General features: G+C 41.6%; 1 non-coding gene and 1 pseudogene across 1 annotated transcript; one reads left to right on the top strand and one right to left on the bottom strand.

Annotated features, from left to right (window-relative positions):
- The first annotated feature begins 540 nt into the window (after nucleotides 1-540).
- LOC124961222 (low-density lipoprotein receptor-related protein 11-like) lies at nucleotides 541-24,153 on the top strand (annotated as a pseudogene).
- On the bottom strand, nucleotides 4,769-4,842 carry Trnag-ccc (transfer RNA glycine (anticodon CCC)). Its single transcript has one exon. It is a non-coding gene; the product is annotated as a tRNA-Gly (tRNA).
- Nucleotides 24,154-24,893: the final 740 nt, after the last annotated feature.

Raw genomic sequence — 24,893 nt, 5'->3', positions numbered from 1 at the left:
AGTTGTTAGATTGATTTTTCATTTCAAAAGTTTAAGTTGTTATTATATTATGTATAAGCAAATGAAAATACTTTTAGAAGTAGCTCATTACTTAAGTCTTTAGGAAAACCTAGCTTGGGGAGCTGGAAAGTGAAGAGAAGGCGATGCTGCTCTTGCTGTTAGAGGCAAGAAAGCCCTCAGTGTGTTTTAAGGCACAACACAAGAAGACAGCAAGAAGAAAAGGGAAAGTTCTGTAAGTCCTGGAGTAGGCCAGGAGGAAGGGAATCCCAAACGGATGGGTTATTTTTCCTGGAGAAGAAGGTGGCCTGTTCCCATGAGATTTAAACAAAGAAAAAAAAAAGAAGAAGAAAAAGGTGGAAGTCTAGGAGAAGTGTTGAGGAAACAGGGAGGGGTGTAGACAAAGATATTTTAATGGAGTGAGGAGGGCCTTTGCAGGCACCTTCATTTAAGCTATTGATCTCAAAGGAGATTCCACATGTTTCTGGTCCCCTTCTCCTGTCTTCACAGTGGTACCAACATGCTCTGGGGGTTGTTCCCAGAATGACAGTCCATGCCCTCTGGCATCCTACCTGTGTCAGGCTCCTCAATGAGAGTGCTGCCCAACAGGATAACAGAAGGTGCCAGAATGAATGTGGAAGTGACCCCAAACTGCAGGTTAGGACCTTTCCTACACACTCAGAATCCTGGGGGCCAAGGAGATGATCAGGGAAGACCCAGCTACCCTGGACATGTTCTAGGTTGGGCCAAGATTCCCATTCCCTTATATTGCTTTTTCAAAGTCCCTGTCCTAGAGCCTGACCTGTCCTGCTGCAGCCCATCCCAACTCAAACATGAGCTTTTGCCTACAACTCAGAAGTAGAACTGTCCATGGTAGGCCCACACTGACCTCAGCCCTTCCCATATCAGATAGATTATGCCAGAAGGAGGGACCCACTGGAATTCTTAATGGGGCCCTAGAATCCTGGTATCTGCAGCTTTGTCTGTCAAAACCTCATTAGGGCAACTGGATCCATATAACTCATTTCCTTGTCCTTTGCCAAGCACTCCAGTATCACCAAACTCAAACCATGTCTCCAAATCCTAGGTCATGTGGCTATGGTTCAAAAATTCCAGACAGGCACAGTGGTGCATGCCTGTAGTCCCAGCAGCTCAGGAGACAGAGGCTGGAGAATTGAGTTCAAAGCTAGCCTCAACAACTTAGTGAGGCAATAAATGACTCAGCAAGACCCTGTCTCTAAATAAAATATTAAAAAAGGATTTAAGATGTGCCTCATTGGTACAGCACCCTGTACCAAAATAAAACAAAACCAAACAGAATCCAGGGAACTCTTGTCTTTCAACAGGCTGCATCCTCCTCCATCCCAGTATTGTCTACCTGAGCTCCTAAATACTGACCAATGATGTGCCTTCAGATGGCAACACCTGCTGGGATCCAGTTCAGCTTCACAGCTCCCCCAAGACCTGGAGTCTTGCAACCCAGGTGCTTCTCATGCAGCACCACAAGATGGGTCAGCTTCCTCTCCTCCTCAAGCAACCACAAAAAAAGTATCTCAACAGAAGGTGCTCATGCTCACCCCAGTTCTCAAATGAAATGAGCAGTGCTGTTTAAGGAAGTCAGAACATAAGGAAATGGTCATTTGAGCCATTTCTTGTAACACCCAAACATTTCCAACTAATTCCTTAATAGAGCTACATGCTCACATTTATTCTTTCACGGCTTTTGAAATTTGACACCAATTAATACTCAAATTCCTTCACCTACACTCAACTACATTTTTCAGTTGTATCTTCTACCTTTAACCATAGGAAAACATTTTCCTCTATCTGGATCATGGTGAAAATTTTGCTCTTTTTCCTTATAAATCTTATGCAGTGAATATTTAGTTTCCTACCTTAGATTCACAGTAAACATGAATCTGGCTTATGCATCACATTACAATTTTTCTCCAATTGTAAAAGATTTATTTGGTTTCTGGTTACTTTCTATTACGTATCTTCATGCATGGAGCATTTATCTTCTTTCAAATTGTTTTTCTAATGAAAACATTTCCACAAATGGGTTTCCTAGGAGAAAGCTAAAAATATTTTAAAACTGACTAAAACATTGCCCTAGTGGAGGACTGAATCCATCAATAGTGTCAGTTTTGCAGGAGGCACATTTCTTTAAGATTCATCAGCTTCCCCTGGATGTGAGCTTATTGCCAGATATGTAACTGACCACACAACTAATTTCTGTGTCTTTCTTTATAAACAATGTTAGAGGTTTTTTCCCTTGGTGTAAGTAACTTCTCAGTAGGTATGTGTGCAAGTGCATGTGTATGCCTATGTGCCTATTGGAGATTTGGTGACAATTTTAGAAATTTTATAAGTTTTTTGTATATTTTATATATTAAGTCTACATCTTCTACATTTAATTTGAAAAACAGCAGAAACTCCAAAGAATACTTAATATTGTCCATCTGGTGACTGGACCTCGTGCAATAACTTAAAATGTTTTGCTTATTTTGCTATTATTTTAATCATATTTTATTGTAATTTTACAGATATTTGAATTTTCTTTAGACACTTTTGCCTATCTTTCCTTCATAACTTCAATAATCTAAACTACTTTCCTATTTTATTAAATAATCAACCTCTTTTTGTATGAGTTGATTTTTTATTACAATTGATTGAGGTAAAACTTGTTTTACCTTATTGAAATAAAGCTAATTCAAGCAGAATATACAAGAAAATTATGTTGTGTATAATTTCATTATTCTGCAATATATTGTATTTTCATATGTATCTAAAATTATTAATGTACATTCTCTATTATTTAATGGTCTTTATTTCTTCTTCTAATGCAGTGTTATACCAGATAGCTTATCATTTTTTAGAACAATCAATTTTGTGAACTAATTATTTCTTCATTGACCCTCTAGTATTCTTATCTATCTTACCATGTATGCTGCAGAAACAATCATTGTGAATTCTATAAAATGTAATGATCATTGTTGGAATTTCAGCTGAAGTTATACTACAATCACAAATTAAACCATCAAAAGTTGCCTCTTCCATTTGGTCTTCCAACCCAGGTAGTAAGACCTATTTCTCTATTTTTTTCATCATTAAACATATGTGGAATTTTATAGAGATACATACCCATATACAAACTTAATTAACAATAATTCAATTGTGTTGATCATTAATTGGAAGTCTTTCATTATATTTTTAGCTGCCTAGTAAAGGTATTTAAGTATCAGACTGATTTTTGTTATCCTATCTTTTAACCAGCAGTGTTTCTTCACTGTTCTATTATCTCTAATAGCTTTGGGGTTGATTACTTTCCCTCTTCAGGATGTATAATCACTGTAATGGGCTCTTAATTATAATCCTAAAGAAGAGCCAGGGCAATCTTTGAGAACTGACTTTAAATGTTACACTTTTGCTAGAAACCCTCCTCAGTCCTTACAAAGTCATACATGGCCTGCCTTCTGCACCTGTCTAACTTCATCTCTCTTATTACCCTACCCTGTTCACACCTCCTCAGCCAAAGGAGACCCCCCCCCCTATTCCTGAAACCTGCCAGATATGCTTCTGCCTCTGGGCCTTTGCACTTCCTGCATTCTTTGTCAGGAAAGTCTTTTCCCATGAATCTCTGTGGGTCACCTCCTCACCTCCTTTGAGTACAGCTCAAATGTCAGATTCTCAGCAAGGCCTTCCCTGACTCCTCTATTTAAAGTTGCATCTTTCTCCTCTATGTTCCTTAAGCCCTTACTGTCTTAATTTTTTTTCTGCATTACACTTTTTACCATCTGGTATTTTATGAATGTATTTACTTCTCAATTCTCTTTTTTTCACACACACTCCACCAACCTGAAACATAAGTTTCTGAGAGAAAGGATTCCTGCCTGCTTTTCTCATGACTGTATCCTTAGCATTAAATAATAAATGCTCAATAAATTGTGTTGAATGAAAGTGTATCTATTCTTGTGTCAGACTGAAGATAAGTCATTCTGAAATAACTAAAGTCAGTATAATTTTTATCTGTACTTTAAGTGGACTTTGTTGTCCTATTGAGGGAGAACACTTATGTGCTGAATTTGATTAAACACTACATCAGAGAGATGTAATTTTATGTGCTATGTCATCCTACAGAGAATGAAAATATTCCTCTAAAGAATTTTCCCCTTGAATGATTCAATAAAACCAATTTCCAGGGATGTACCTAAAATACTGGATCCATTGTTCAAGTGGACCCTATGCTTTCTCGTGGATACAAACCAAAGAGGAATTTGAATGAGTTAAACAGCAGGACAGGACCAATGGGATAAAATACTTTGCTGACATATTTCAAATCAACCCAGTGGACATGTCCTCTTCATTTGTGAATTTACCATTAACAATTGTGTTCAGAGCACTTGATGGGAGTTCCAGTTATCAACTACTACTTTTATGCAAGTAATTCATCACCATCATACTATCACTTCTTTTAACCTCCTTATCTGTTTTATCACCATTTGGATGTTTCCCTAGTCCCTATTATTTCCTGTATATAATAAGCATGTGGGTAAGAAGAAATAAAAGGTAAACTAATTCACTCAGGTTTTGAATCCAACATATGTATGTGTGATTCAAGCAAGGTAAGGTTTTCAAATAGTTTAATAAACACTTTACATTAGCCCTTGTGTTGCACTGGTAAAAATCTGATGTATTTTGGAGTATAAGGTTCCTAATACTTAGCAGAAATTTTCAAGTTGTTTTTATTTTATTTATTTATTTATTTATTTTGCAGTACTGGGGATTGAACCCAGGGCCTTGTGCTTGGGAGGCAAGCACTCTACCAACTGAGCTATATCCCCAGCCCTCAAGTTATTTTTATACTTCCAATAATAAAAAGTGAAATTTTAACTTGGTCAGAAATTCAAATATTTTGTCAATTTTGGCTAGTTTTACATGAATCCATCTCAATGCAATCTCCTCCTATTCAAAATTAACATTATAAGAATTTGTGTCAAATGAAAGCTGTGTTTCTAAAAGGAGGAACATAAATCAATTTTCAATCATCTTTTAACTATACAAGGGAAATTTGTTATTTAAAAAAAAAAATGCTAAGCCTGACAGAAAATCCGTCTACCAAGTGATTAAGGGCAACACCAATAATCCACATTGTAAGAATCCTCGCTATGTCATGGTGAAACTGGCAATTAATTTCTGGGTCTTCCCCTCCAGTCATCAACCCAGTACAAGTAGGAGAAGACCATTAGGAAAATCCCAACCAGAAAATATTCTATGAAATATCTAAATAATTATCTAACACAATACCTTTGAAACCGGAATTCTGTGATGAAACCTCAATTGTGGCTTCTGCGTGCAGGTGAGGGTCTGCACAAGCTACAGAACTCTGCAGGCAAAAATGTTGCAGCTCCTAATGTTCACCCGCGGCTCACATCCATGACTTCCTTCCGGCCTCCTGTCTCGCGAACTCCCTCAAGAACAACTTCGGAACTCTTAGCTGCAATGGTGGAAGTGACTGCGGCTTTCCCATGAAGAGTTCTCGCTGGAGGTTTATATAGCACTTGCCTCACTACTATTGGTCGAAACGTATGCTAATTAGGGTTTGAAACAAGTACTAACCGCGATTGGTCAAAATCTATGCTAATTAGGGCTTGAAAACGTACTAATCCTATTGGTCAGTTTTTTTTGAATATTTATAGTAGACTCATTCATAGCAGTTAATCAACAGGTGAATGAATGAGTTGAGATGTAGCTCAACAGCAAATCACTTGCCACTGGGTTCAAGTTCCGTTTCCAAAAAAAAAAAATAAGACAAGACAAGACAAATACAAAACAAAAACCCTACAGGAAAAAAAAAAGTGAATAAACAAATTTTGTCAATATATAAAATCAAAGAAAGAATATGTTAATTCTATTAATAATGCAAGAATGTCCATCCTGCCCATTTGTATTTAATATTGTATGTAGCCAGTGTGAGAAAGCAAAATTAAGAAAGAAAGAAGAAAGAAAGAAAGAAAGAGAAAATTGGGGGAAAATAAACAGAAATGCATTTTTTTTTCATTAATGGCAGAAGTCTCAGGAAATGATTAGCAAGGTGGTAAGAAACAAGATCAATACACAAAAATAAATCCATGGCAACTTTGTATATTAGCAACAATTTGAGAATGGAGAAGTAAAGTGAATGAAGATTGAAAAATGTGACTAAGAAAATAATAATAGTAAAGAAGTAAAACCTGAGTAAGTGGAGAGATATTCATGAAAAATCTCAATAATGTTAAAATTCAAGCAAGTTATTTTTTCTCAAAAAATTTCTAGTAGATTTTATTTAAATGAAATGTAGAGGACCTGAAACAGTTAAAGTTTTTTTGAAAAGGAGAAAACAACTGGAAGACTTCCTCTGACTTCCAGACTTACACTAAAGCTATAGTAATCAAGCAGTTCATCCATTCAAACAGAATGGACATATACATCAATAAAACAGGACACAGTAAGCAGAAATAGACTCATGCATATATGGTCAATTACTTTTCAACAAAGAAACTAAAGCAATTCAGTGGGGAGGGGGAGATGATCTTTTCAACAAATGGAGCTGAAACAAGTAGATATTCATACAACAAACGAGTATCGAACTTGAACTCATACCATAAAAACCTTGATATTTAGATGTGATGAATCACAATATTTTAATGGTACCTTTTGAAAAACTGTTAAAATTAGAAAGGCAAATCATATCCCAGGATAAAATATTTACAAAACATGTATCCAGTAAAAAAATATTTACAGAATATATATGAGTATTACAATTCATACACAAACATTACAATTTATTAAGCAACCAGTATGCAACAAAATGGCAAAGCAAAGGAACAAAATACCTTACAGTTTGAAGAACAGCCAAAAGCCCTGGTAAAAAATGGTCAACAGTATAACCATTAGGGAAGTACAAATTAAAATCATGTAAGATACCACCACACAGCCACAAGAACAGAAAAAAAAAATTAAAACACTGACAATATTTTCATTGGTGAGTATAAAGAATAGCTGTAATACTCATTCTTGGGTACACATTATATTCAGAAAACAGGTTGACAGTTTTGAATTACAATTAAATTAAATATACTCATTTTATACAACCTAAAATTGCCCCTTTTAAGGAATGGTCAAAAACACCATTGAAATATTTCCACATTAAGTTTTATATATAATGTTCCTAGCAGTTTTACTCACTATTATCTCCCCCAAACCCAACTGGGAAACAACTCATTTATCCATCAAATCCCTGAATGAATAAATGTATAGTACTATATTCACACAATGAAATTCCACTCAGCAATGAAAATGAATGAACTGCTGATCTAGATGGCAACATGGTTATATCTCAGGAGTGTTGTACCAAGTGAGAAAGTGGGAGATGTGAGACTATAAGATGATTACAATTATTTGGATTTTCAGCAAAGGGAAAATATAGAGTGATAAATCTGATAAGGTTTTATTTTGTTCTTGTTTTTGTTTTTTTTCCCAGAGCCTAAGAGCAGAGGTAAGACATTGAACACAAAGGCCTGTGGGGGAACTTCTTGGAAATATCCTCTCTCTTGATAATATTGGTAATTACATTATTTTATATATTTGTCAAAACTCATTTAACTATACACTTAGATTGAGTGAATTTTATTATATGTAAACTATAGTTCAAAAAACCTGTGTGTACACATGTGTATACAGAACACATATAAACAAAAGCAAAAAGATACATTTTACATGTTTCAGAAAGATTGTCCATGGGAAATAGGCAAATGGGAGTGGGCAAAAAAAGCAAAAGGGAAAGAAGGAAGAAAGGGAAAGAGGGAGAAAGGAAGGAGAAGTAAGCAATAAGAAGCTTCCAGGAACCAATAATAATTACCATCATCTGAGCTATGTGTGGTGATGAACTTCATCCTCTGTACCCAGGAATGAAGGAGTAAGAAGTCTTTAAACCAAATGGAATACAAAAAAAAAAGAAGTGATACCACAGATCAGGGGGAGAGAATGGATGGACTATTAAAAAATGGTGGTGGAACACCTGTTATTCATTTGGAGAATAACATGTCTCCTGCTTCACAGTCTGCACAAAATTAATTTCAGGTGGAATAGAGAATTAAGTTGAAAAAGCAAAAGGTTTAGATTTTTATATGAAAAATTCCTTCATAACTTAACGTATGCATTCTGGCACATATGTATAAAGAGAAAACCACAAAATAACACTGAGCATTTTGAAACTTATCTAAGACATCTTCTTCATTAAACAATCTATTGATATCAAAAACCAAATCTAAACCCAAGAGAATTAAAAAAAATTGATATCCAGCATATGAATGAAGAGACAACAAATAGAAAAGTAGACAAAAGATATGACCATTTTCCCAGAAATGAAAGCACATGGTCAATTGCATGAAAAGATGCTTAACCTTAATAGTAAGACAAGAAATGCAAATGTAAACTACAACTGGACAGAGGGAAATTTTTTAAAAGTTAATGTATACCTAACATCAGTACAGTTATGGAGCAATGGAGTTCTCAGGCAGTGCTATCAGACTATAATCATTTTAGAAAGCAACTTGACATTAGTTAGTAAAGTTGAAGATGCACATGCCATAGTCTTCTGTGATTCCACTCAGAGGAAAAAATGAGCACTGGAGCACGAGAGACCATGCTCCAAAATGTTCCTAATGCAAAAGAAACAACAACAACAACAACAAAAACAACAAGAAAAAAACCACAACAGGAATCAATGCTGTTCAATATAAAAGTGGATAAATTGTGGTCCATTAATTCTACAAACTATTACTGTATATTTAAAATTAATTACAATTAAGTTACACTAATATATTTTTCTAAAAATACATTTGTGAAACATGGAATAAAAATAGCTGTGGACAAAAGCAGAATCATACTTAACAAAAAGGTTCAAGAATACACTAAAGCTAAACTTTCTAAATATCCGTGCCCTTGAAAAAAGGTATAATAAAAGGCAAGGAAGAGGTGAGCACAAAAATTTGACTAACATTTACTCTGGGAATAAAGAAGGGTAATTTGATCACAAAATACTAATGATGTTCTTAAACAGGATTATGAATAGAGGTTGTTAGTGATTCTTCATGCCTTAAATATAAACATATAACATGAATCTTCTCTGTGTATAGGCTCATAATTTTGATACTACAAAACAAAAATACAAAGAAAAGGAGAAAATGAACAGCCATTGAATTTGGATACATGCATCAGAGAAGTGTTTCTTCTGTAGATAATACCCCAACAGAACATGGTATTATAAAGCGATGCTGAATTCAGGGACTTTGTGCACACTACTTTTAATTTCTTATGATCTCAACCCTTGCTTTAGGGCAGCTGGCTGCAGTCAAGAGGAAAGTCCAATATTTCCACTTGTTGACATTTTATTTTAATCAAGACATATATTTTATGTCTTCTTACAAGAGCAGGCACTGCTGGGCTCCCCTTTGTGTTGGAAAGGCAGTTTATTCCTGTGGTAGACATATTTGTCAGGCACTCTGCAGCACAAAATGTCAAAGTGCCCATGTGGAAAGAAAAAGGGGAAGTGGGGAAACAGCAATATTTATTCCATGATTCCATTTAATTATTGATAAGTTAAAGACCCAAAGTTTAAGGGCTCCTCTGTTTGTTTAATAATGAGACTATGCTACAGGAAAAATATGTCCCTGTAGCCTACTCTACCATTAGACAGAAACTATCCATTTAGAAGTTGTTTATGCTCTTGCTTCTTCCAAAAGTTGAATAGAGGTTGACTATTGTTGCTGTGATAGTAGAAAAGAAGAAATGCATATTTATTAACTTATTGTATAAAATTATTATTAGTATGTAGAGATAACTACATAGATACTCTCAATTATTATGATTATTCCTAATCCCAGATAAATTGTGTGAGGCAGTTATAAGTGAAGCACTTTTCCATAGGTTAGACTGATACAGGGTTAGAAAGTCACACTCAGTCTCCTTCCAAATTTGAGGCTGATTCAGTAGGATAATGTGTTTTCAATTTTTTTTTAATTTTTGCTTAACCATAATACTCTTTGCACAACAAAGTCTTACAAATTGTTAACCAATAAAATATTTGGAAGTTGAGTACCTTTGGTCCAAGTGTGGAACCTCTGGGACACTCTCCTCAGTCTCTCACTGGCCAGTGGGAATGAATGGCTACATCCAAGATTCCAGCAGCCCCAACAACCCTCCTGATCCTCAAGGTTGCTGCAAGTGAGAGGGGAGACTTGGGTCAGGGGCTTTCCAAGCAGCCAGTCAGGACATCATATAGTATAGTGTCTCTCTTGTCCTAAACATGAATTACTTTCCCCAAGGCCATTTGGCAATGCTTGGGTGGTTGAGTCAGTTGGGAGTTCAGGGTCCCCAGCACTGAGGAAAGTTCTTAGCACCTAGAAGGCAGTCAATGATTTTCTGTCACAAATAAGTAAATGAACAACTAGAAGGAGAGCAACATTGCCTAATTCCACTCTCAATGCAGCCTCTAAGCCTCAGCCCTTCTCAGGTCCAATCTGTCCTCAGTGAGATGTTGGATGTCAGAATATGAAGCCCTTGAGTCCCTTTCATGCTGTGATGCTGAAGCAGGTGTCCTCCCACCAGCCCTTTTCCTGGCCTGCTGGAGGTAACACTGTCTTGAAGATTAGAGGTGACTATAGCTATAAGAGCATTTCACAGCATCCTACAGCCCATGACTGTCCCGGCAGGACACACAAGGTCCCCATGCTCTCATCAGTGGTGTCCTGCAAAGGTGGCCCCCTCAGACCTCTCTCTAGCTGCAACCCTTTTATTCAAGGACAGGATGCAGTGATTTCCTATGTCATCCACTTTGTGTGTTTAACTTTTGGTGATGGGGAAGGGGATCAAGGAATCTCAGGGCTCCTCCTGGCCCATGAGAGCACTGGGTTCTCCTTCTCTGCAAAGAAAACAGTATCTGGGTAGGGCATGGGCCAGGGACTTGTGACATGAGCTGGCTTTAAAGTCAGGAGCAGTTATCCACAAAGAAATCCAGTCACAGCCTGGGCAGGAGAGGGGAAGGACAGTGGAAGAAAGCAGAACCTTATATAAAGGAAGGGAGGGAGGAAAATGGAGGGAGGGTATGTGGAATTGGGAGGCAGCTTTCTTCTTTTGATCAGACTGGAGATATCATCTGGGAGGTGGTGCAATGTAGTGCCAATGCTGAGAGGGGAAAGGATTTGACATCAGCTTTTAAATTGTACACAGCTGGAAGCTGGCTCACTGAGGAAGTTCACAGCTCTCTTCTGTCTTTAAACTCTGCTACTTTGCTGCTTGCCTTCCTTCTCCTGGCATAATACCTCACCTCCAGCTTATGTGCACACATCAAAAACACACACCAGACACAGGTATGCACACATGAACAACTAGTGTTTGAGACTCACATGGTCATATTTTGTTCCAGTAAATAATCAGAAAAGGAAGTCAAATGTAAAGGTGTTACTGAATCTGATATCCTGACCACATCAATAAAAATGGGTCCTTTAGATTCTGCTGAGACTTCCCCAAAGAAGCTTCTTGAAAAATGCACCTCTTTAAACAGAGTTTGATGTATTCTTGTAGTATCTTTTCTAATAAACCAGTAAATGTAATCAAGTGTTTCCCTGAGTTCTGTCAGCTGCTCTAGAAAATTAATTGAACCTGAGGAGGTGTGTGTGGGAACCTGTTTTATAGCTCATTGGTCAGAAGAACAGGTAAAACAACCTGGGGCTTGTGACTGGCATCTGAAAGGCATGGTGATCTTGGGAAATGCTCCCTCAACCTGTGGTCACTAATGCTGTCTCCAGGCAGGTAGTATCAGAGCAGAGTTGAATCAGAGGACACCCAACTGGTGTTCACTGCTGCAGTATTGCTGGCCTGATGGGAAGAAAAACAATCAAACACAACCATGTTGTGAGAGCACTGTAGGAGAAAATGAGTGAGGTTTTGTTTTCTTTTGTTTTTTTCCCGCCTAAATTCACTCTCTGGTATTTTCCATTGTTTCAATGTTATAAATAAGAAAATGAGGATCAGACATGTTTAGTGACTTGCCTGAGGCCACCCCATAAACAGGTGCTGGGACTGGGATTCAAACCCATTCAGCTGGCTCCAGAGCAGAGCTTCCTGTACTATCCACCACCCACAGATTCTTCCCCCACCCCTGGCCCTGCCCTGTCCATCATTGCATGGAGCCCAAGAGAAAGACAGACCTCAGTTGGGAAAAAGCACATCCAGCAACTCAGATGTTTCCCAGAAATTATTGATTTAGGAGTTACAAATTAATTTTAGTACCTAGGCAAATTCACAAATACAGTATCCACAAATAACAAGGATTAATTATTTGTACATAGGGTTTCCTCCTGCTGTAAACACTGTTGAAAAACCAGCCATACAGTGTACCTCTCATTTTATGTAGGGAGAGGCAGGGAAAACAGGATTCAGTGAGGGTGAATTATGGGGCTAATGGGAAGAGCCTGGACAGGGACTTGGAATAGGCATGGGTGTGCCCCATGTTCACCATACTTTAGAGACAAGGCCCAGTAAATTAGTGGCCACACTGGGACAAACATCAAGCTTGATATGGTTTGGTTTGAATATGAGGTGTCCCCTCACAGCTCCTGTGTTAATGCAGGATGTGAAATGAGTAATTAGGAGAGTGTAAACTAATCAGTACATCCTAATTTTAATAGGCTAAATGGGAGCTAACTATAGGGAGGTGGGGCATGGCTAAAGGAAATAGGCCATAGGGCATATCATGGGGATTATATATCTTGTCCCTGGCTCCTCAATCACACAATCACATCCCCTCCCCCTCTATGCTTCCTGTCTGTCATGAACTGAGAAGCTTTTCTCTACTATGCCTTTCTGCAATGATGCTGCACCTCAACTCTAACCCAAAGCTATGGACACAGCCACATTGTATTTTGGTCAATGATGAAAACTGGACTTGCCCAGCACATATCACCTAGCCAAAGGAAAATGCACTTCAAATCAAGGCAGTGGGTTTCCCTGACCAGTCTCAGCCAAAGTATTCTCCATGGCATGAGAAGACAAGACATTTATTTATCAAAAATTCAGTCCAGGACTTTCTTTACCCCACAGTGAGGAAGATGGACCTCAGAATGCTGCCTCTGTGCTATGTGTTCTTCTGATGCTGTCTGTGTTTGCCAAGGAGCTCCAGAGCATACCCTAATTAGAAGACAATCCCATGTTCAGAACTTACACAATGATGGGCTGGAAGTAGCATCCCATCATTCTTGTCACATTCTCTTCATCAGCTTATATCTAGTTCCCACCACAGAGAAAGGGTATCCAGTGGTGTGGACACCAGGGAAATGGGGACCTCAAAGCCATGCTGAAGCTGCCTGTCACACAATGAGACATAGACTTTTCCAAGGACAATGGAGGAAGCAGAAAGAGGAGAGAGGGAGCTTGCCTTCTCCTCTCACACACATGGTCTTCCCTGGGAACCCCCAGAGGCAGGGGGCTGGCGATGCAGAGCAGGGTCTGGGTGGGAATGGGACCAAGAGGAAACTGGCTATTGTCCCTTTAGATTTTCCAACATACCTGGACAAACACAGAGACTCTATCCAAAGAGAAGTATCCCCTGGAAATTGTGGCTCCAGGATTGAAGGATGGTATTTTGATCTCCTGTGAGGTGTCACTGTGCCATATGTCAACCTTCCTTTCCACCAAAGAGCCTCAACACCCAACACCCATGCACACACAGACCCTTGATCATACCTAAGAGCAGAGCTTCCTTTCCTGCTCAGGAACAGGTAAAATATACCAGTTCCCTACAGCTATGCCAAGGAGGAGGCCTTTACCTGCTTGATAGTTAGGACAAGGGTTGGGAGGCAGCAGACCATGGTGTCCACTGTGACCTCCCTATCTGAAAACCATGAAAGGATTTCTGCAATAAGCCAGTGCTCTGGTTTTGATTTGTTCCCCTTTCTGCAAGAAAGTGCACCTGTCTCTACAGTGTAGCACCATAGGCCTCACAGCTTGCAGGGGGTCTGCATCTTCCAAGAGACTGCAGTCACTCCCCAACATACTCTAGACTCCTAGAACTGCTCTCCTGGAACCTGGGTGGGTGTCATTCCCATCTTGGCTGACAGGTCATGGTGCAGTCATGGCATGAAGTCACAAAGGCTGAAACAATGATGTCGCTAATGTGCCCCTGTTCTCTTGCTGTTCCTGCTCTTGGAAAGCAACCTGCATGTTGTGAGGCAGGCCAGGCAGCTGGAGGACAACCACACAGGCAGGAACAGAGGCCTCTGTCCCAAGCCTCAATTTTGCTAGTGGATATACCAAAAGTGTTTGTTGGTGTCCTGTACTGCTTTATTAGCTGGTGCCACTTGGAGCAGAGAAACCACCCCCACTGAGGCCTGTTGAGATAGTGCATTTGTGAACAAAATAAGTGGTCATTGTGCTTTGGGCCACCATGTGCTTTATAAAGAGGCAGGAAACTAGAATCTACCCTCTGGGAACCCCCCAGAGAGGCAGAGTACTTGAGTTAGGAATGTGTCTGTCTGGCTTATCACTGGAGATCTGCCTTGCAGTGGTCTGCATGCACATAGCAGGGCAGGGGGGCTCTGGCATAGGCTCAGAGGCTTATGTCTGCCTGGGACACTGCCTCTAAAATTCTCTCAAACCTTCTAGGGTGGCAAGATGTCTGCCCTGGTTCCGAGCACAATGCTGTGTGCCAGAAGGGATGAAGGAAAATGAGAAGAGTTCGAGCTAGGCCCCATTACATCTGGAAGACTCTTCCTAGTTTCCTCAGTCTTGGCTGGCAGCTGCTCTCTAGCTGGAATGGAAGCAGAAATAGTGAGCATGTGCTTTCATTCCAAAAGGAGGGCTGAGCATGGCATGGGGGATGCACAGACACTGTGATCCTAGGGCCATACATTGTCCAGAATCCCACACAGTGGAGGAGGCCTGAGCAGTGGGCTGAGAAAGCCTGGGTATTGAGTGGAAACAGGCCATTTTCTCCAGGCAAGAAAGCAATACAAACTATATTATGTGGTAGCATTTTTAATATTTTCAGAAATTTTCTAAGTTCCATGTCTATTTGACTAACAGGTATTTCCTCCAATTCTCCAAATACTTTTATGCAGATATTCCCCTAGAGGCTCCTCCTTAAATTCTAGTCTCTAATTTCCCTTCAGCAGTCAGACACTCCCTGTATCCAAATCAGTTCCTGTGGTCTGTCTTGCTGATGTGAACCCTAAGCCAGATTCTAGTGCTATATGGCTCATACTCTTACCCAGTGCCCTCTTCATGATGTTTCTGGATTCTGCTTTCTGATTCCTCTGCTGCCAACCATCTTGGGCTCCAATGGGTTTTCTCTGAAGCTACTGTGGAGCTAGCTTATTCCTGGTTTTTCCTCCACCTTCCTATCCTTACCATTACCCTAAGTGAACATAGGAAGGGCTCTTAATGGCTTGATGTTATTGTGTAATTTCCTAGGAGTGTATGTGACTCCAGGAGCATTTTCCCTGGAAATATCACCTTCCCTTTCATGATTAAGCTTGTCATTTATTCATGGAAGGGTCTTGGATCTTTTATACCTCAAGGTACAGGACACAGAGAGGCACCCTCAATCTTACCAGTGAAACACCTTTCAGTTTCCCAGGCTGGTACAGTACGATGGTCTGATCTTTCACATGTAAAATCAGGATTCCCATGTGCAAACATGCTCCAAGCTGTCTCCAGCACATTACCAGGAACCCTGCTCAGAGGCACATGTCCTGTGAGCCTTATGTTTTCTTGAGTCTGTGTACCTGGAACCCTTGCACTCCTCTTTCCTGTAGCCTTGTCTGAGTGAACTGGAACCACTTGGGTCAGTGCACAACTTTGCCAGAGCAAGCTCAATCATGGTTCCAATCTTTCAACTTCTCTACTTAAAAATATTTAATGGATTCTCCTTACTGCCAGCTTCTCATTCTACTCTCTTCCATGATGGACCAAGGTTCACCCTTGCATGCCCATCTCTCCCTGAGGTTCATGTCCTCTGGTCCCCAGTTCAGTGACCAGAGCTTTTGCAACCTACTGTTGGCTCAGGCTGCTGCATGTGAACCACCTTGTTATTCCCCTTGAAATCCAGGCCAGAAGGCCTCGAGGGCATGGGAGGTAGATGCATTTGCCTAGGTAATTCTTAAGGGGTTCAAGGTGACAGACTGAGTGCATGGGTTTTACCTCAGTATTCTGTGTAAATTTGGCACTTGGTGATTCTCTGTTGAAAAGTGAACTGAGGACCCTTCACCTATATCTCAGGCAAGACAAACATACAGGATGCTTGAATCATCACCCTGTGAAGTGTCCTTGGCTGTCTGATGTGGCCACCTGTCCCTTTGCATCCAGCACTTGTCCTGTAAGATACAAAGATAGTACTATCCTCAAGGACTGACTGGCCACATCTCATCCCCATGCTGCTCTTTCCCCACTGCTGCACCCTGCAATGATGGGCCCAGCTCAGTACTCCAATTCTGCAGTGTGGTCCTGACCCCTTCAGAGGGTGACAGGCTGAGTGCCAGGGTTGAGGGAGAAGGAGAAAGCGAGTCTTGGAGGACTCTATCCTGCCAGTGGTACACTGGCCTCCTTCAAGGCCCAGTTTGGTGTTGACCATCTCAGTGCTGAAGCAGTTACAAAAAGTGGGTGCTTGCAACAAACAACATCTGTGCGTCCACCTTGCTTTCACCCAAGGAAGGCAGAGGCTTTGACTTGGACTGGTTTGTGGTTCTGAGATACAGTAGATGCCTATGTCCAACCCTCTGCAGTTCCTCTGCCTTTCATCTACAGCTGGCTGCAGAGTTCCCATCTCTTCCTGTTTCAAAGCACCAGCTTTCATCTGAGCAGCTTATAAATCCTCTAAGTAATCCTCTATTTCTGAATCTGGTAGCAAATCAACAATGCCCCAGGCTCCATCCATTCTCAGCCTGTGTTCCTCCACTGCTGCCACTATCCATCCCTACACATTCCTACACTATCTGTTAGACACCTGAATTTTCCTGGGTCCTTACTTTTGGGGAAGATTTTCCAAGCCCAGGGAGTTAACTGTAGAACACAAAGGTTGCAGACTTGCTGAGTTTCAATTACTTTACAAACAGCTAATAATGAAAGCCATCACCTGAGTTCTCCCTAAAAAGATGGCAATCTTCCTTTCACATTTGGGTACAGGACACACAAACTGTAAGAATGTCTGCTGCTGGTGGGATCCAGCCACCTTGCTTTGCCTATGCTCCTTCCATTATGAGAGGATTTGGTAACTGCTGCCCTGCTGGGTCTGTTGCATATTACCAAGTCAATTTTAGTTGTATATTTGAGTCCTTCTCTTCGGTGTGTATTAAATGTTGTCAGTACTGATCATTACATAATTTAGTCTCTGTGAGACTTACAGTTAATTTTTGGAATGTATTTTCTGTTCTCCCTTGGGGTTTGATTTTTTTTTTTTTCTAACTTTCTTATATCCTAGGTTGGGAGAATTATTTTAACTCAGAATTTAAGTGATGTGAGTCAGGGATACTGTTGTTAACTTTAGGATATTTTGCAATTAATTTTACAAAGACATCTTTTTTTCTGCTAACCTGGGGATGGAATCCATGACTTTATGCATGTTAGAAGAGTATTCCACTACTGAGCCACATACCCAGCCCCTGCCAACATATATTTAATTTTTTTTTTGAGACACAGTCTCCCTGAGAAGCTGAGGGTGGTGTCAAACTTGCAATCCTGCCTCAGCCTCCTGAGTAGCTGGGATTATAGATGTGCACCTCTGTAACAGACATCTTTTATATTCAGACAACATACAAGTACTCATGCTTCCATTTTATGCCTATTTTGTTAATACCACTTTATTCCTAAATCTGTATATATATGTGAGGGACCATGGATTGAATCCAGGGATGCTTTACCACTGAGCTACATCCCTAGACCTTTTTATTTTTAATCTTGAGACAGGGTCTCACTAAATTGCTTAGGGCCTCACTAAGTTGCTAGGAGGAGAGAGAGGAAAGAGGCAGGTCCTCCTGCCTCAGCCTCCAAAGTTGCTGTGATTACAGGTGTGCACCACTGTGCCCACTCTAATTCTATGTTCTTTTTATTTGATACCTAGGGCTCTTTATCTCCTACTTTTCTTTACTAGCACTCCAATTGGCTATATGAATGTCTGATGCCTTGAAGAAGCTCAGTCATTACTTGTCAAATGGAGAAAAGAGTGAGGGAAAAAACAAACACAAATCCAGAGTCTGTGTGTCTGCATATAATTTCTGTCATATGGATCCTAACATCAGGGCATGTGGAGCATGTTGTCTAGTCTGATGATAACTGGGCAGTAAGGATCAGCTGTCAAAACCCACTCAGAAGATACAGGGGTTAAATAGAGCACACAGATATGCCTGGACCTCAAAGTCAGAGAGTTGAGCACACTCCCACAACCAGAGTGTGCCTGAGTTACAGACACTCAGACCCTGTGGCATGACACCATTTCTCAAAGGCACTTGGTTTGGCAAGGTCACTGGACATGGGCTCTGGCCTCCCCTAGTCATCCCCTGCCTGTACAGTCTACAACCAGTTGATCTGCTGAGTTTGGGCACCATGTTGCTACTGGATCCTGCTTCTAAGAGTAGTTGCCTGTGAGGCAACTGCATAGAAGTACACAGAGAAAGAAAACTCATTTTCTAGACAGCTGGAAACTTTCACTTGGAACTCATTTTTAGCATCTTTTGTGTGCTCAGGAGCAGCCATAGCAACATAGGTTTCATCTGCATGGGGAATTGAGGACAAACTGGACATATTTTATCACTTGGAAAATCACGGCCAGAGAATAAACTGGCATCAAAGGACTTGACTCCTCATGGCCAATAAGCGAGGTGTGGTCATTGTTGTAGACCTGCCTTCCCCACTCCTTCCTCCCAGCACCAATGCAGCTTGTAAATAAAGCTGAAGAAGCTTCCCCCACTTTGAGGTCTGATCACATCCTGTTTTGTTTACTATAGTCTCTGTGAAACTGCAAAACCACATAGCCACAGGGAGGAAGTGGCCTAGGACTAAGGTTACCCTTTGGAGATGGCCTCAAAGACCTTTAGTGCTCTTTCCCATCTGAGCAGACACACAATTTAAACCTCCTCAGCTTTTCCTCAAATAACAGGTGAAAGGTTGTCAGGGGACATGAGGCTGCTCTGGAGAGAGCACCAGTCATACCATGGCAGCTACAAGAGACCCTGTGGCTCCTGGACAAAGTGAGCTCAGGCTCACCTGACATACTTGTCCTCTGTAGACTTCCTCCCAGGAAAAAGATGCCCATGGGGTGAAGGACACAGAGTCACTCAGAAAACTCCAGTTCCTGGATTTCTCTGTCCAGCTCTCTGGTCCTGGCAAACCCAACTGGTGACTTCTGCAAGGTCACATGCAATCTTAGCTTTCTGACCTTCACACTTAGGACCCACCACTCCATCCTTCCATTTGCAACATTTTGAAAACATAGCATTCTACCATATGCTGCTTGGTGAAATATATACATGAAATGTGACCAGTGTTACAACTTGTGAGAGGGCTTAGCCTCAATCATGGAGTGTTTCTCTGCCTGGGTGATTCTTCATCATGACCTCAGAAAATGGTGAATATTTCTTATTAAATTTGGTAAATTTCCAAAGGATAGAAAGATAGATTTTGCACTGTTTGTGGTTCAAGCTATCTTGAAACATGATAGTGATTGATAAAATGTTTCCCATGGACATATCTAATATAATTGTGAACACATTTCAATAAACCCCAAAGATTCAGGATGATATTAATACACAGATTTGGGCCCATATAAAGTCCTCTCATTTGATCACATTTAAACTCTGGGACAGTATTCCTCATAAGAGGTTTTTAATAAATAATAAATACAGCAGGGGAAGAGAACCATCATTAGGGTCATGTGGGTGGAAAGATCCCTATTGGTCTTCACTTCCCCACAAAACCAAATAAATTTATAAGGTGATATTGAGCTGGCTTCCACTCCACAAATGATCTATGGCATCCATAAGATGTATGTATGTTCTTACTGAACAAAATCCTAAAAATAAAATTGGAGACAGTCTTTATCCTACCCAGACTGAGGAAGACTTAGGGGAGAAGATATCTATGTAAAATTTTCCCTCCTTTCTGTTTCTAAAACAATCTATGAGGCTCATCACAGGTTCTCAGGGTTGGACAAAATTCCCCAAAGAAATAATTCATTGTTTTGTTCCCCCAATAAGCTTCCATCCCCAGTGCACAGACCTAACCCATATCACATGGAAAGAAGTCAATTTACAATTTAATTGCTAGGGTATGTGAACTTCTCAAAGGCCATACCTAGATGCAGGACAAAGAAAGGTCCTGGAAGAAGACACAGTGCAGATAAACCTAGGCACAAGAGGAGCAGGAACCTGTGTACTTGGACACTCCCATGTCACCCTTCCCCCAGCAGCATCCAGGTGTAGACAGGATAGCAGGCAGCAGGACAGGCAGGGAAGCCTCAGTACCAGGAGGCTCTGTATTCCTAAGAGGGAGCAAAACAGGCTTCAGGAAGACAGCTGGTGTGTGTAGAGAATGTGAGGAACAGCTGTGTGTTCTGAATGTGGGTAGAATTAGGCCCCTCATACTACTGACCTGTTGACATGGAATGTCCACCACACAGTCCCTCTGGAAATGTGATGAGCCTGTATTTTAAGTTCTCTCATTCTCTCTGCCAAAAGTGAAATCATTTTTAACTGAATTTTCCTCAGAATAGGTAATAGGCAACTTTGAATTCTACATAAAGGAATTATGGAGACAATTGAAGAAAAACATTTGAAATGTCCTCAGAACACTTGCCAAGTGAACAAGCAGAAATGCTGACATTCACACAGTCATGCGAAAGGCACAGGTAAATGATCCCAGACTGAGTTTTCTATGCTATGTATGAAGATAGAACCTGCCTCCCTGCATTTTAGTCATGCAGAAAAATAAAGAAAAGCAGCATTCTACATTGAGAAGGTGAAGATAGGCATCCATATCTGTCTGAAGACATCCTCCATGGATACAGAATGTGACTGATCCAGGAAGAGATTGTGCTGGAGAAAACAAGGAAGAAAGGCATGGACTGTAAGCCTCTACAGAGACCAGTGTCACTAGTACTTCCCCTCCCCCTGGGGCTACCCACTTCCTCAAGTCCTCACTACTCTGCCTGGGGAAAAGAAGCCTGTAGAGACAATTTCTCTCATAGGTCACATCATTGTTCATTCTTTTTTGCAAGCACTTTTCCAAAGAAAAAGAGACACATTTATTTTCTTGTACTGGTAGGAAGCATGACACAGTTGAAAATGCATAAGAGATGCAGTCAGCAAGCCTGGCTTAAGAAGCTGCCTTCCAGGGCCAGTCAGGGATCCATCCCAACAGCTAGCAGTCCAGTTTTCCAGGAAAACTAACAATGACACCAGACTCCCACTTGGGGCTCTGGGCATGACCTCCACTCTGAAACAGAAGAGAATTGGAATCTCATGCTTCAGTTTACAGTCACTTCCAAGGTAGATCCAGTAGGGACCTGGAAATGAAGACCTGCAAAAACCGAGTTTCCTCCAAATTTGGCAGCTTTAGTGGCACTCCTGCACTGCTCCCTTGAAAACACTTCTTACCACTCACACTGAGGTCATCAACATAGCCTGAGAAGTACCTTTCCCCACTGTTGAGACTCATCTTCTCTAGGCAGGTTGATTCTTTTTCAAAATGAGCCCCAAGTCATGCTTTCATCCTAAAAATTCCTTTTAAACCTCAGAGCCCCCTGCAGCACTGAGACAAGTGCTTCCTCCTAAAACATGTTAAGAGTGCAATGTTCATAGGATGCATTGCCCACAGGAGGCAGCTGTCAGTCGAGAAGCCATTTCAATGAAGTGATCTCTCACTGTGTTCCCCTTATAGTTTCCACAAGGTGAATGGTATTTAGGAGGTCTGGTAAGGAGTATTCTCTTTTGTCAGTGAGTGAATCAAAGTGAATGCCGAAAAGTGAAGTAACTCATCTTCAATGAGCCTGTTTGATAAATAGTAAACATTTAGCATGTCTTAAATGATATGGGGATTGCAGATGCATCCCTCCTTCAGGAGCTTGTGTTGTGTTGGAAGGTGGCAGAACCAGCATGAATAAACAACAAGAAACAGAGCACTGAATTGAAGATCTTCCTGTGACAGGAAATGGAACAGCTGGCATTCCCCATGGCCACATTGTTGCATGGCCACAGCTACCACTCCTACTGCACCAAGCCAGGCAATACACCAGTGACCTTGAATTGGAGACTTGACCTTCCTAAGAGAGGTGCACATCTGTTCACATCACACTAGTGATAACAGAAGTGTTTCCTGAGTGTGTCGCCCTGAAGAAGCCACTTGTCACCCTGTGGGGATTTTACTCAACACAATTGCTTAAGTTCCTTGTAGTGAGCCGTCCTTCACATCTCTGGGTGCTGCTGCGGTTCCCGCCAGCACCCGCTCACCGCCGCCTTGAGCGAGCAGCCCGGCCTGGGACGAGAGGCTTTGAGGCCAGGCCCGCCTCCCTGCCTCCCTTCGTACTTGGCCGGCCTAGGCTCACTCCCCTCGGCTGCGTTGGCCATTGCCGCCCAGCAGGTCGCCGGCTTCCAGCACCCGCAGCCAGGGCGGCACCAGGCGCTGCTGCTCTGCTTGTGGCTGCCGAGCGGTGCAGCGGTGCGGTCCTGCCACCCAGGGTGTCGCTGTCCCAGTTGTAAGCGCAACTCTCTGAGGAGGAGCAGCTGCTGGAGGAGTTCCGCCAGGAGTTGCCGCAGGAACGACTGTAGGAGAAGCTGGAGCTGGAGCTGCGCGCTGACGTTGGCCCGCGAAAGGACTCTTCCATCTCCAGCAGGGACAGCTACAGCGCCATGCAGACGCCTTCATCCAAACTAAGGACTCCATTATGGCAGGTGACAGCTTCCTGAGGGTACCCACGGCCGTGCGGGACTGGCGTCAGTGCTTGGTGGCCTGCTGTTCAGAGCCGCGCCACTCGGTGGCGGTGGTGGAGCTGCCCAGACTGCCCGTGTCCCCAGTGGCGCGCTTGGCTGCTACCTCTTCAGCTGCACTGTGCGCGGCCACAGTGTCTGCAAGTTCGCGCTGTACGGTGCATTCAGCACTACATCCTCAGCCACGTCCTGGACACCGACCAGGGAGACTTGGAAACTGAAGACCCAGCTCTGTCCACCACCTGTGCCGCACCTCCGCTGGACAAGGATGAGCTTCCATTTAGCAAGGCTGGCAGGATGTGTTTTTGCATCTGCGCACAGATGGAGTGATTCTGGACTGCTGTGAAAGCACAGATGACCACGCCATCGTCCAGTATGAGTGGACACTGCTGCAGGGTGATCCGTCAGTGGACATGAATGTGCCTCAACCAGGAACCCTGAAACTGACCCACCTACAGGAAGGAACATACACCTTCCAGCTGATTGGGACTGACACCGCTGGTCGGAGAAGCTCTGACAATGTGTCCATGACAGCACTTCCCAGGACCTACTCCACAGGAGGGGGCTTGAATATTTGCTCATGCTACCACTTTTTCTGTGACAACGGCTGCTGCATTCATATATCCTTGGCCTGTGAAGGAGAACAGCAATGTCCTGATGGGTCTGACGAGGCTTTCTGTCAAAACTTGGGCCTTGACCCCAAGGTGGTAAGCCAGTTAGCCCTGCTCAGCCAGGCACAATGGGGCTGAGTAAGCATGTGAGGGAGCATTCCTTGTTGGAAAATTCACAGAAAGTCACTGCCCCCAACCTGTTGGTCACCTCATCAGTCACAGGAAAGAGAATTCACTCCACCTCCTTAGGACTACAGAATAAAATCATTCCTCTGTTGCCAGATAGTCATTCCTCAAGCAAGAACATAAAAGAGGAAAATTATATTTTTGAGTCCAAGAGTGATAGAGGAAGAGGAGAAAATCCAGCCCCAGAAACAGGTGCGGTACTGCCCCTGGCATTGGGTTTGGCCAGCACTGCTCTGCTGTTTCTCATCGTTGCTTGCTGACTGTGACTGGTGAAACAGAAACTGAAGAAAGCTGGTCCCATTACATATGAGGAATCTGACTATCTCATAAATGGGATGTATTTGTAGCAAATGTAAAAGCTTAGGGCAAGAATGTGTTTCATTTGCACAATTTATTCTTTTATTAGGTTCTGATATTTATAACCTCCTTTGTTTTTCATTGGGCTAGAAGATTCTGCAAATCACAATCCTTTATATTTATTTACTAGAGAATGATTGTCCTTAAGTACATGAACTATTTCAATAGAGAGGAATTCATGTGGTTAAAGACTTTTTTAAACCTAATTCTGATTTAAAATAGAAATTTGTAGTCAGCTGAGGCAGTTTTGTCAGTATCTCAGAAGATGGTCTCAAGGTGGTGGTGTTCACCCTTAGTTTTTGAGAAGTGGACCACCAGGTCCTGGGAGTGCTGGGTCACTTAAGGTATAGCTTTCTGTGGCCCTAGTCTTCTTTAACCTCTAATACTCCCCTTTTTCTTTTACCTTGAAAAACATGTTTCTGAGGATGGCTTTCAAGGGAGTTTATACTCTCAATGAAATGTTACCTATGGCAGGTTTATATACAAATTATAAATCTTTAGGACAGATGAAGCCTGAGGAGAGAGAGGAAGGTAGGTTCTTGCCAATGTCTTTGACATTTTATCATGTAGTTTGGGGCCTCATTAGGCTGATCTTCAGAGGGGGATAAAAAAGCTAGACTTTGGATTAAGAACAGCTCTAAGATGGTTACAAAGTGAGAGAGGAAATCAGGTGGAAGTAATTTTGGGGGCCGAAATATTTAACAGAAACTTACCTGAGGACCAAGTGAGC

Source organism: Sciurus carolinensis, chromosome 12 (assembly GCF_902686445.1).
Source record: "Sciurus carolinensis chromosome 12, mSciCar1.2, whole genome shotgun sequence".
Taxonomy (NCBI): domain Eukaryota; kingdom Metazoa; phylum Chordata; class Mammalia; order Rodentia; family Sciuridae; genus Sciurus; species Sciurus carolinensis.
This window is presented reverse-complemented; position numbering and strand designations above follow the sequence as displayed.